The 13,592-nt window shown below is 40.8% G+C and overlaps 1 pseudogene; it reads left to right on the top strand.

Moving 5' to 3' along the window:
• The first annotated feature begins 7,584 nt into the window (after window positions 1-7,584).
• LOC110330828 lies at window positions 7,585-10,243 on the top strand (annotated as a pseudogene).
• The last annotated feature ends 3,349 nt before the right edge of the window (window positions 10,244-13,592 follow it).

Below are 13,592 nucleotides of genomic sequence, written 5' to 3' on the forward strand. Positions count from 1 at the left end.
AAGGTAATTCTTATAAAAGTAAACATTTAATTGGGGCTGGCTTACAAGTTCAGAGGTTCAGCCCATTATCATTACAATATGAAGCATGGTAGCTCCAGGCAGACAATATGCTGGAAGAGCCAAGAGTTCTACATCTTAATCCACTGTTAGCAGCAGGAGACTGGCTTATGCGGGCAGCCAGCAAAGGGTCTCCTCTGCGCTGGATAGAGCTTGAGCACGGGCCTCAAAGCCCAAGCCACACCATTCCAACAAGGCCACACTTTCTAATAGGTCACTTTGACATGTTGACCCACACCATTCCAACAAGGCCACACTTTCTAATAGGTCACTTTGACATGTTGACCCACACCATTCCAACAAGGCCACACTTTCTAATAGGTCACTTTGACATGTTGACCCACACCATTCCAACAAGGCCACACTTTCTAATAGGTCACTTTGACTTGTTGGCCTATGTTAAAATCACTCAGAGGTTTTTTTTTTTTTTTGTTCTCGGAGGTCACCCCAACGAAAATCTTTATATATTTAATTTTAAACCATTAAGTTGATTTAGTAATAATTAAAATAATAATTGGACCAAGCATTCAAACACATGGTTCTATGGAGGCCAAAACTATTTAACTACTACAAGGGGTTCATTTTGGCTTATGGTCCTAGAGGGATGGAGTTAGACATAGCCAGGAAGACATGGCAACTGTCAAGGGACTTAAGATGGCAGGAACCTGGTTAATCACATTTTTATCCACACACTGGAAGGTAGGAAGGAACTAGGAAGGGAGGGAGGGAAGAGGAGGGAGGGAGGGAGGGAGGGAGAGAGAGAGAGAACACGTAGGCCAAGACACTCAAAGACCATTTCCAGTGACATGTCCTCCAGCAAGACTCCCCACCCGAAATGCTCAGATAACCTTTCTATACAGCTACACCAACTGGAGACAGTGTATACATATGTGAGTCTATGGGGGAAGTTCTTACTCAAATAATAGTGATGAACTGTCAGATGATGAGGATGGGTTACATGACAGGGAAGGTGAGGAAGAAACACGGAGGCCATTGACCAAAGCTCTTTTTGTGAATGAATACTGGGTTCAGGAGAGAATCAGAGAAGATAAATTGGAAAAATCAATATAGATTGATATCAAACTTTTGAAGTATAGCTGACAAGTGGGGTACTGAGTAGGAGAGATGTTGAGCTAATAAATGACTTTCTTTGTTCAAACAGGAAATACTCCATACAGCATATTTGATAATGAGAACATTTATAGAAAGAAAGCATTGGTGAATAGTTTAATCTCTTGTGTTTTTATAACAAAAGATCCAAGACTGAGTACTTCATAAAGAAGGGTTATTTAGCTCACTTTTTAAAAAAACCTATGTGTGTATGTGTGTATGTATGGATGTATGTATGTGTCTGTACATGTATGCACATGTGGAGGTCAGAAAAGACAACCCCCTCAGAAATGCTAGCAACCTCCTTTGAAACTGGGCCTCTCCTTGGCCTGAAGCTCACCAATTATGCTAGACTGAATAGGCACTAATACCCACCCCAACAGATTTTCCATCTTCCAGTGCAAAGATCATAAACATGCATCATCATGTGTGGGAATTTTTGCTTGAGTTCAAGAGATTAAACTCAGCTTATCATGCTTTATGTGGAGAGCATTTTACTAACAGAGCTACCTCCCGAGTCCTCTTTCAGAGTTTTGGATGCCATATCTGGCTAGCTTCTGATGGAGGCTGTCTAAGCTAATTTCCTATTGCTATGCTAAAACACCATGACTGACAAGGTTCAGGAAGGAAAGGTTTACTTGAGACTTACAGTTCCAGAGGGATCAAAGTCCATCATCATTGTGGTAGGAAAGTGTAGCAGCAGGGCAGACAACAGTGGCTGAGCTGAGCTCACATCTCAAACTGCCAACTGGAAGCTGAGAATGTGAAATGGCATGAGTCTTGGGAAAACCAAGAGTCTACCTCAGTAGCATACTTCCTCTTGCAAGGCCACCTCCTACAGCTTCCCAAACAGGACTGGCATTCAAATGTCAGAGACAATGAGGGTTGTCTCATTCAAACAACCACAAGGGCCTTTGTCTGCATCCCAATACGGTGGAGCAATACATAAGGGAGAGTACACATGAAAAAGAGAGTGTAACAAAGCTAGTCTAGAAGCCAAATCTTTTTTTATAGCAACCTGCTCCCATGGTAACTAGTCTTTATAGTTTACTACTCTTAAACTACTCTTGTAAGAGATACATTAACCCCTGAGAGGGTAGTGCCTGCAACACCTAGTCACCTCTTTATGACAAAACTAACATTCAGAACACTTTCATCTATTTTTTTTGAGATAAAAAGTATGCAGTCATATGCCAGAAATATTTTGCTGACAGGACCCTGACATAGCTCTCTCTTGTGAGTCTATGCCAATGCCTGGCAAATACAGAACTGGATGCTCACTGTCATCTATTGGATGGAACATAAGGCCCCTAATGAAGGAGCTTGAGAAAGGACCCAAGGAGCTAAAGGGGTCTGCAACCCTATAGGAGGAACAACAATATGAACTAACCAGTACCCCTCCCCCACTGCCCAGAGCTGTGTCTCTAGTTGCATATGTAGCAGAGGATGGCCTAGTTGGCCATCAATGGGAAGAGAGGCCCTTGGTCTTGGGAAGATCATATATCCCAGTACAGGGGAATGCCAGGGCCAGGAAGCAGGAGTGGGTGGGTTGGATAGCAGGGTGGGGGGAGGGTATGGGGGACTTTTGGGATAGCAATTGAAATGTAAATGAAGAGAATATCTAATAAAAAAAGAAAAGTAGAAATAAATATCTATTCTTCAAAAAAAAAGTATGCAGTCTGAATTATAGTGACCCACTAAATAGTACAGCAGCAGAGTTTATCACTACCCACTGCAGCTGAGTACCTATGGATTAACTTCCCATCTCTCCCTGGCTGTCACACTCTCCCTAGTCTCTAGTAACCATATTCTTTTGTTTGTTTGTTTGTGCATTCAATCGTTTTGCCTATTTAAAACAGAACATCACATAGCCTAGGTTGGCCTTGAACTTACGGTGTGTTTGAGGATGACCTTGACTTGATTCTCCAGCCTCCACTTGCCAATGGAGATTACAGGTTATGAGCCACTGCATCCAGCACTCTAATACCTCAATTCCACTGTTTGATGCACTTAGTTTTCATATTTCACACATTTCAGTTAACAACTTTCAGTTCTATCAGTGTTCAGACAAATAACAAAACTTCATGCTTTTTATGAGTGAATAGTTGTAATGTACATTATATTTAGCAATTTGTCACAAGTGGCTTGAATTCACTGAGAAGCTGACTTTAGAAGTGAGGTCATTACCTCCCATTTCATAATGCATTGTCTTTCTCCAGCTGTTCTCCAAAAGTCCCTGTCTGGAGATGGCCTGGATCCTCTGTGACAGGGAGGAAGAGAATGACCAAGCAGCCCAAGAGTAAAAGCAGTGCGTCTTTGAGAATGGGTAGAATGCGGATTGTTGCCAATAGATGTGGCTATCCTTTATTCTGTACTTAGAGCAGAGGGCTAGGAAGATATCATATAATAGAATTTGCTGTGAGTAGAGAAACCCATATGGTGGCTCAAAACCATCTCTTACTCCAGTAACACGCCATTTTCTGGCTTCCTTAGGCACCAGAAATACTTTAAATGAATATATATGCATGCAGACAAAACACTCATTTATATACAGATAAATAAAATAGTAAATCATGTCTAAGGTAGAAAAAAAAGAAGCCAGACTTCATCCATGGAAACTTATCCATGGTAAGAAAGCTCGACTGGGAACTTCATCTGACTCCTGTTTTGTTTTTGTTTTTGTTTTTTTAGATATTTTTCTTCATTTACATTTCAAATGCTATCCCCTTTCCTAGTTTCCTCTCTGAAAGTCCCCTATACCCTTCCCCTGCCCTGCTCACCAACCTACCCACTCCTGCTTCCTGGCCCTGGCATTCCCCTGTACTGGGGCATTTAATCTTCCCAAGGGCCTCTCCTCCCATTGATGGTCAACTAGGCCATACTCTGCTACATATGCAACTAGAAACACAGCTCTGGGCAAGGGGGAGGGGTACTGGTTAGTTCATATTGTTGTTCCTCCTATAGGGTTGCAGACCCCTTTAGCTATTTGGATACTTTCTCTAGCTCCTCCATTGGGGACCCTGTGTTCCATCCAATAGATTACTGTGAGCATCCACTTCTGTATTTGCCAGGCACTGGCATAGCCTCACAAGAGATAACTATATCAGGGTCCTGTCAGCAAAATCTTGCTGTAAATATGCAGTAGTGTCTGGGTTTGGTGGTTCGTTATGCATGGATGGAGCAGTCTCTGGATGGTCCTTCCTTCCGTCTCAGCTCTGAACTTTGTCTCTATAACTCCTTCCATGGGTATTTTGTTCCCCATTCTAAGAAGGAACGAAGTATCCACACTTTGGTCTTCCTTCTTCTTGAGTTTCATGTGTTTTGCAAGACTTCTTCAGCTTTACTAGTCAGTTTCTGATGAATGTTGTGAATGCCAAATGTGATATGCTCTCTATCTGTTGTTATTTGTTCTTTTACTTGAAAAACCTCAACAAAGGGACACAAAGAGTCAATGAAAAATAAAAATTCAAAAAAGGACAACAGAAATCAAAAAATGAAACACCATCTTATATTCCAGGTCTCTCAGAGACCAGTCCACACAGGAGAGTGTGCAGGCCACAGAAGCAACAGAGCTTCATTGACAGGGTCCCTTCAGGCCTTCATCCTCAGCCAGGAGGCACAGCTGAGCTCCAGACCTCTGTGCACCTTCCCTGCCAGAGGAGAGTTTGCCTGCAGAGAGTGCTGTGACCACTGGGACTCAGGAGAGAGCAGGACTCCCAGGACTGCTGACAGAGGCTAACAGAATCACAGGAGGAACAAGCTCCAGCCAGAGACAGCTAGATCATCTAACACCAGAGATTACCAGATGGTGAAAGGCAAATGTAAGAATCTTACTAACAGAAACCAAGACTACTTGGTATCATTGAAATCCAGTACTCCCACCACAGTGAGTTCTGGATACCCCACCACACCCGAAAAGCAAGATTCAGATTTACAATCATATCTCATGATGCTGGTAGAGGATATTAAGGAGGGCATTAATAACTCATTTAAAGAAATAAAGGAGAACACTGCTAAACAGGTAAAAGTACTTAAAGAGGAAACACAAAAATCCCTTAAAGAATTACAGGAAAACACAACCAAACAGGTGATTAAATTGAACAAAACCATCCAAGATCTAAAAATGGAAGTAGAAACAATAAAGAAAACCCAAAGAGAGAAAACCCTGGAGATAGAAATCTTAGGAAAGAAATCAGAAACCATAGATGCAAGCATCAGCAAGAGAATACAAGAGATGGAAGAGAGAATCTCAGGTACAGAAGATCCCATAGAAGACATGAACACAACAATCAAAGAAAATGCAGAATGCAAAAAGATCCTAACTCAAAGCATCCAGGAAATCCAGGACACAATGAGAAGACCAAACCTAAGGATAAAAGGTATAGATGAGAATGAAGATTTTTTAACTTAAAGGACCAGTAAATACCTTCAACAAAATTATAGAAGAAAACTTCCCTAACCTAAAGAAAGAGATGCCCATGAACATACAAGAAGCCTACAGAACCCCAAATAGACTGGACCAGAAAAGAAATTCCTTCTGACACATAATAATCAGAACAACAAATGCACTAAATAAAGATAGATTATTAAAAGCAGTAAGGGGAAAAGGTCAAGTAACATATAAAGGCAGACTTATTAGAATTACACCATACTTCTCACCAGAGACTATGAAAGCCAGAAGATCCTGGACAGATGTTTTACAGACCCTAAGTGAACACAAATGCTAGCCCAGGCTACTATACCCAGCAAAACTCTCAATTATCATAGATGGAGAAACCAAAGTATTCCATGACAAAACCAAATTCATAAAATATCTTTCCACGAATCCAGCCCTTCAAAGGATAATAAAGGGAAAACATCAACACAAGGACGGAAACTACACCCTAGAAAAAGCAAGAAAGTAATCCTTCAACAAACCTAAAAGAAGATAGCCACAAGAACAGAATCCCAACTCTAACAACAAAAATAACAGGAAGCAATGGTTACTTTTCTTTAATATCTCTTAATATCAATGGACTCAATTCCCCAATAAAAAGACATAGACTAACAGACTGGATACAGAAACAGGACCCAACATTTTGCTGCATACAGGAAACCCACCTTAAGGACAAAGACAGACACTACCTCAGTGTAAAAGGATGGAAAACAATTTTCTCAGCAAATGGTTCCAAGAAACAAAACAAAAGAAAACAAAGCAAAAACAAGGAGGGGCACTTCATACTCATCAAAGGTAAAATTTTTCAAGATGAACTCTCAATTCTGAATATGCTCCAAATGCAAAGGCATCCACATTCATTAAAGAAACTATAGTAAAGCTCAAAGCACACATTGCACTGCACACAATAATACTGGGAGACTTCAACACCCCACTCTCATCAATGGACAGATTCTGGAAATAGAAAATAAACAGAGACACATTGAAACTAACAGAAGTTATGAAACTAATGGATTTCACAGATAAAATTTGCAAAACACATGAAATTCAAGAAGAAGGAAGACCAAAGTGTGGATACTTCATTCCTTCTTAGAATGGGGAACAAAATACCTATGGAAGGAGTTATAGAGACAAAGTTTGGAGCTGAGACAGAAGGAATGACCATCTAGAGACTGCCCCACCTGGGCTCCATCCCATATACAACCACAAAACCCAGAAACTATTGCATATGCCAGAAAGAGTTTGCTGACAGGATCCTGATATAGTCATCTCTTGTGAGGCTATGCCAGTGCCTGGCAAATACAGAAGTGGATGCTCACCGTCATCTATTGGATGGAACACAGGTTTCCNAATGAAGGAGCTAGAGAAAGTACCCAAATAGCTAAAGGGGTCTGCAATCCTATAGGAGGAACAACAATATGAACTAACCAGAACCCCTCCCCCCTGCCCAGAGCTGTGTCTCTAGGTGCATATGTAGCAGAGTATGGCCTAGTTGGCCATCAATGGGAGGAGAGGCCCTTGGTCTTGGGAAGATTAAATGCCCCAGTACAGGGGAATGCCAGGGCCAGGAAGCGGGAATGGGTGGGTTGGTGAGCAGGGCAAGGGGAGGGTATAGGGGACTTTTGGGATAGCATTGGAAATGTAAATGAAAAAATTATCTAATAAAATTTGTTTAAATAAAAAAAGAAAATATCTAATTTAAAAAAAAGAAATACCCACCCAACAAAGACAGTACCAGATGTCAACATCTAGAACCACAGTCATCCCTAATTCAGCGTTCTAGACAGTGCCATAAAACAGTCATTAGCATCCAAGACAATATGCATCCACCAGAATCCAGCAACCCTGTTACACAGGCTCTGAGACACACAGCATAGCTGCAGCACAAGTCACAGGCTTCAAGTTAGCTATTGTGATTATGCTTCAGGATGTCAGAGATGAGATGAGTGGATCCATTAATAACATCCACAAAACACAAAGAAATGGATGAAATGATGGGAACAATTCAAGACATGACAGAAGAAACAGAATCACTAAAGAAAGCTCAAACTGATGTAAAACTGGAAATGAAAAATTTAGGAATCCAAACAAAAGCCTCTGAGGCAAGTCTCACCCATAGTACACATCGATGAAAGAGAGAATCTCAGCCATTGCAGACAAGACGGGATATCCCAGTCAAAGAAAATGTTAAATCTAAAAATTTCAGGAACAATATCTGGGACACTATGAAAGGACAAAATCTGAGAATAGTAAGAATAAAGCAAGGAGAATAAATGTAGGTTAAAGGCAAAGAAAATAGTTTCAACAAAATCAGGAAAGAAAATTTCTCTAACCTACAGAAGGCAGTTCTTATCAAGGTACAAGGAACATACAGAACTCCAAATAAATTGGACAAGAAATCCCCCACAGCACATAAAAATCAAACACTAAATGTACAGAACAAAGAAAGAACATTGAGAGCTATAAGGGGAAAAGATCAAATAACATATGAAGGCAAACCTGCAGGCTTATATTTTTCCAAACCTTCTTAATAAGTGTAAATAAATGCTTTATCCTCTCTTCTAGCCCACCACCCACAAGAGGTAGTGGAAAAGAAAGGTTAACAGGACAAAGGAGGATGTGGACCTGTTTAGAAACAGTTCTTTGGAGAGAATCCAATCTGCACTGTCAGGATATCAGCAGTTCACTTTACAAAAATCAGCAGCAGTGCCTTGATCCACTCAGAAACAACATTCATGAACCAGCAATGGCAGTTTAATCCAGAAGGAAGAACCTTCAGGCTCTGCAAATAATCCTGAGTTTGCAAAAGCAGCAAGAAGCCATAGGAACACCACCAGAAGTTCTTTGGTGCAGTTTTTCTCTATGAAGTCATAGCAAACAATGAACAACCAGCAAAGAATGACAATGTGAACCAATACCACACAGTGTCATCAGCAAAACCCAACCATGACCAGCAAAGAGTGGCAAAGCAAATCAATATCATATAGTGTTGTCCATTGTCTTTTGGGTTATATTTATACTGTTCCCAAAAATCATGTGTTTTCTTAAGCATCTGCTCCAGCAAAATATCACTGCCCTTTTTTCTGGCTGCTTCCAGGAAAACACCACATCTTTGTTGTTAGCAAAACACCACCCCCCACATCTGCTTCAGCAAAACATACTATCATAAGACAGTTTCCAGAAAAACATCATATGATACAACTGAGTCTCCAAAGAAACCGGAAATTTCCACTCCATAAACTCATTAGAATAACATCAGATTTCTCAATGAAGATTTTAAGAGTAGAAGGGCTGGACAGATAGATGTTCTATGAGTTTGTGACTACAGTTAGTTAGAGGTAAGCTCTGCTGTGGTACTATGCAGACAGCAACTGTATTGCAGTCGGGGATGGCTATTCCTGGAGGTTAACTTGGCTGTATCTGGAATGAACTATAATCCAGGAATGGAGGGTACACCTGTGATCTGGATCTTGCAGCAGGAAGACACAAATTTTTTTTGACCCAGATCTTGAGGTGGGAAGGTACACCTTTAATCTGGTCCATACCTTCTGCCAGAAGCCTATGTAAGGACATAAAGAGGAAGGTTTTGTTTTTTTTACCTGCTTGCCCTTGCCTTGCTAGCAAGTTCATTTTTCCATTGGCATTGGAGCCTACTTCTTCAGGAATCCAATTTATACAGATGATCAACTGAGGCACCTAGCCTTGTGGGACTAAGAAATTACTAAATTCGAGTTCTTGCAAGTTTCTTCCTCCTGTGAACATCAGGACTCTGGGATCTGTCTCCAGGCCACCTCCCTAGCACCATGGCCCCGGAAGCAGCAATCTGTGATCCTGCCTCAACCCAAGAAACCCAGACCAGCTGCTGCCCTGAAGCTGGAGGACAAGTCGGCCTCTCCCGGCCTGCTGAAGGGAGAAAAATAACAAGAAGCGATTGAACATATTGATGAAGTACAAAATGAAATAGACTTAATGAACAAGCCAGTGAGGACAATTTGAAAGTAGAACAAAAAATATAACAAACTCTGCCAGCCATTTTTTCAGAAGAGGTCAGAATTGATCTCCAAAATCCCAAATTTTTGAGCAACAACATTTGTCAACCATCCACAAGTGTCTGCACTGTTTGGGGAGGATGAGGAGGCTCTGCATTATTTGACCAGAGTTGAAGTGACAGAATTTGAAGACATTAAATACAGAATGGATTTTTATTTTGATGAAAATCCTTACTTTGAAAATAAAGTTCTCTCCAAAGAATTTCATCTGAATGAGAGTGGTGACTCATCTTCAAAGTCCACCAAAATCAAATGGAAATCTGGAAAGGATTTGACAAAACGCTCAAGTCAAATACAGGATAAGGCCCGCAGGAAGAGGCAGCTCGAAGAGCCAGAGAGCTTCTTTGTCTGGTTTACTGACCACTCTGACGCAGGTGCTGACGAGTTAGGAGAGGTCATCAAGGATGACATTTGGCCAAAGCCCTTGCAGTACTATTTGGTTCCCGATATGGAAGAGGAAGGAGAGGCAGAAGATGATGATGACTACAACAAAGAGGAGGAGGGGTTGGAAGATATTGATGAAGGAGATGAGGATGAAGGTGAAGAAGAAGATGATGATGAAGGAGAGGAGGATGAAGGCAAGGATGACTAGCACAGAAGATTGATGGATTCCAACTGTTTTTATTTTCTTTTTCTTTTTTAATTTTCTCCAGTCCCTGGGAGCAAGTTGCAGTCCTTTCCTCCCTGTTCCTCTGTGCTGAGTCACCCTGTGCTCAGTCACCCTGTGCATAGTCGCCCTGTTTAGAGGTCTCAACATCTTAGTTCTCAATTAATTTGGGGGAAAATATCTTGAGCAAAACAAAACAGGAAAAGAATCTCTGCATTTCTGTTTTAAATTCATTTTTATCCTTTCTTGGCTCAAAAATTTGTGGATTCACCACCACCACCATGCTCTGTGGGAAAAAAGAAAAGGCTCCCAGTTCCCCTGGCGCTGCTGGAGGGCACTAGGCCGCTGTGTTCATAGAATTCTAGCTTTTTTTCTTTTCTCTGTATATTGGGCTCAGAGATTACACTGTGTCTCTATGTGAATTCAGACAGTTAGCATTTACCGACATGTATCTGTCTACTTTCTCTTGTTTAATAAAAAGAAAAAAGAAAAAAGAAAAAAGAAAAAAGAAAAAAGAAAAAAGAAAAAAGAAAAAAGAAAAAAGAAAAAAAAAGGGGGATATAGACAGTGAGCAAGGGTGGGTTTGAGATGTTGGGGATAGGTGGGCATATGACAATGTGGCTTCTCTTTTAGGATGTTTAATTGTGATGTTTAATAGACATCCTTGCAATTTAAGGTGACACTTAAAATAAAATTCTTTCCTAATTAAAAAAAAAAAAGAAATTACTAAATTCGTGGACTTTCCATTCACTGGATTAGTTGGACTGCAGCCTGTAAGTCATTCTAATAAATTCCATATATATATATATATATATATATATATATATATATATATATATATGGAGAGAGAGATTGTAACTTTAATTTTTTCAAATCTTATTTTTAATGATGGTTCTTAAAAGCTTTAAACTTCCTTGTAACCCACCACCTACCAGAGAGAGTAGAAAAGAAAGGATAAAGGGGGAAGTGGACATGTTTAAAAACGTTCTTTTGAGCAATTCCCAACCGTGTTGTCTGGAAACCAGCAGTTCAGTTCACAGGTTAGCAGACAGCAGCAGCTTGACACTCACAAACGCCTCACAGATACATGCCAAGCAGTCCAGTTCAGTGGAGTCAGGTTAGCAACAGCAGTGACACGACCTAGGATAGACACCCAAGCCTGAGCCTTGGCTTAAGTCATCAGGAGGGACCAACAGGAACACCGGGTGAAGTTTTTGGCTGTGCCTCTCTCAGGGAAGAAAAGATGCGAGATCCACAAGCATTGTACTACTAGCTTGTACCAGCAAGCCAAGCTCTGTCTCCGATACTCCTCCATGGAGTCCTTTTTTTTTTTTTTTTAATTTTATTTTATTTTTTGGTTTTTCGAGACAGGCTTTCTCTGTATAGCCCTGGCTGTCCTGGAACTCACTCTGTAGACCAGGCTGGCCTCGAACTCAGAAATCTGCCTGCCTCTGCCTCCCAAGTGCTGGGATTAAAGGTGTGCACCACCACTGCCCGGTCTGTGGAGTCCTATTTATACCCTCCAAACATCACATGTCCTCCACGTGTCTTGCCTCAGCACAGGCTGTGTCTCAGCATGTGGATCCAATAAGCCCAAGTCCTTGGTGCATTTCTCTCTATGGCATCCTAACAAATGCAGCTCAGCTATGCAGTGTAAGGTGGACCAATACATGCATGTCCTTAGCAAAGAATCTTTTATTGTGTGTCCTTTCACATGCTTGCTTTAGTAGAGCATCCTCTCTCCTGTGTCTGCTTCAGCAAAACATTCCTTCATGAGTCTGCCTTAGCCTTTAACACCTGTTTCCACTTTAATGAACCATTCCTTCACATGTTTACCCCAGCAAAACAACATCCAACTGGCTTTCCAAAGAACCCTTAATTTTCTACTTCAAGAGATTCATTCCATTAGTTCTGTGTGACTCTAAAGAACTAATATGCAGACTATATACCATTTACCTAAAAATAATAATAATTAAGAATGAGACATGGTTATCCACTCTTTCCATACTATTCCATGTAGTCCTTGAAATCTTAGGTAGAGCAATAAGACAACTAAATGAGATTGAGGGGATACAAATAGGAAAGGAAGAAGTCAAGTATCTTTATTTATAGTGAATATAAATGTATACAGTTATTCAAAAAATGTCAGAAAAACCCTACAGCTGATAAACCCTTTGCAAAGTAGCAGGACACAAAATTAATACACACACATACACATACAGAGACACACACACACACACACACACACACACCAGTACAAATGCAGACTGAGTAAGAAAGCAGGGAAACATATAATTTACAATGGGCTTTAAAGAGTGTCTTGGGGATAATTCCAACCATGAAAGTGTATGATAAGCAAGTGTATACCTGTATGACAAAATATTTAAGACGGTGAAGAAAGAATTTGAAGATGATATCAGATGATGGAAAGATCTATCATACTCATGGACTACTAGGATTAAGATAATAAAAATGGTCTTGCTACCAAAAGCAATCTACAGATTCAATGCAATCCCCATCAAAATTCCAACACAACTCTTTACCAAAACTGAAAGGACAACTTCCATATACTTCATATATTAGGTTTCACACATACACACACACACACACACATACACTCAGGATAGCTAAAACAGTTCTCAATAGTAAAATAATACCACCACCTCCAATCTTAAAATGTATTTTAGAGCTAAACTAATAAAAACAGCTTGGGATCTGCACCTAGGAGCTAAGGCTATTCCACAGCATCTATATACAGGTTCCACCAGGAGACAGCTGGTCTCCCAGGAGTTCTCTCATTCCCATGCTCAGAGGTTAGATAGCCACTTTCTCTCCAATAACTGTCCAAAGTGGGACCATCCAGGAGCACACAGGGCACAGGAATAGTGGAGCAGCTGGGACAGGATCTTCTGGTTGTCATCTGCACCCATAGCTAAGATGATTCCACAGCCCTCTGTACACAGGTTCTGCCAGGAGAGAGCTGGTCTCCCAGGAGTGCTGACACAACTTACAGGCCCACAGGAGGGACAAGCTCCAGCCAGAGACAGCAAGACCAAGTAACATAAAAGATAACCAGATAGAGAAAGACAAGTGCAAGAACCTTACTAATAGAAATCAAGGCTACTTGGCTATCAGAACCCAGTTCTTCCACCACAGAAAGTCCTGGATACCCCAACACACTGGAAAAGCAAGATTTGGATTGAAAAGCAAATCTTATGATGCTGATAGAAGATTTTTAAGGACATACATAACTCCCTTAAAGAAATACAGGAGACCACAGGTAAACAGCTAGAAGCCCTTAAAGAGGAAACACACACACACATACACACACACA

The sequence above is a fragment of the Mus pahari genome, chromosome 13 (assembly GCF_900095145.1).
Source record: "Mus pahari chromosome 13, PAHARI_EIJ_v1.1, whole genome shotgun sequence".
Lineage (NCBI taxonomy): Eukaryota > Metazoa > Chordata > Mammalia > Rodentia > Muridae > Mus > Mus pahari.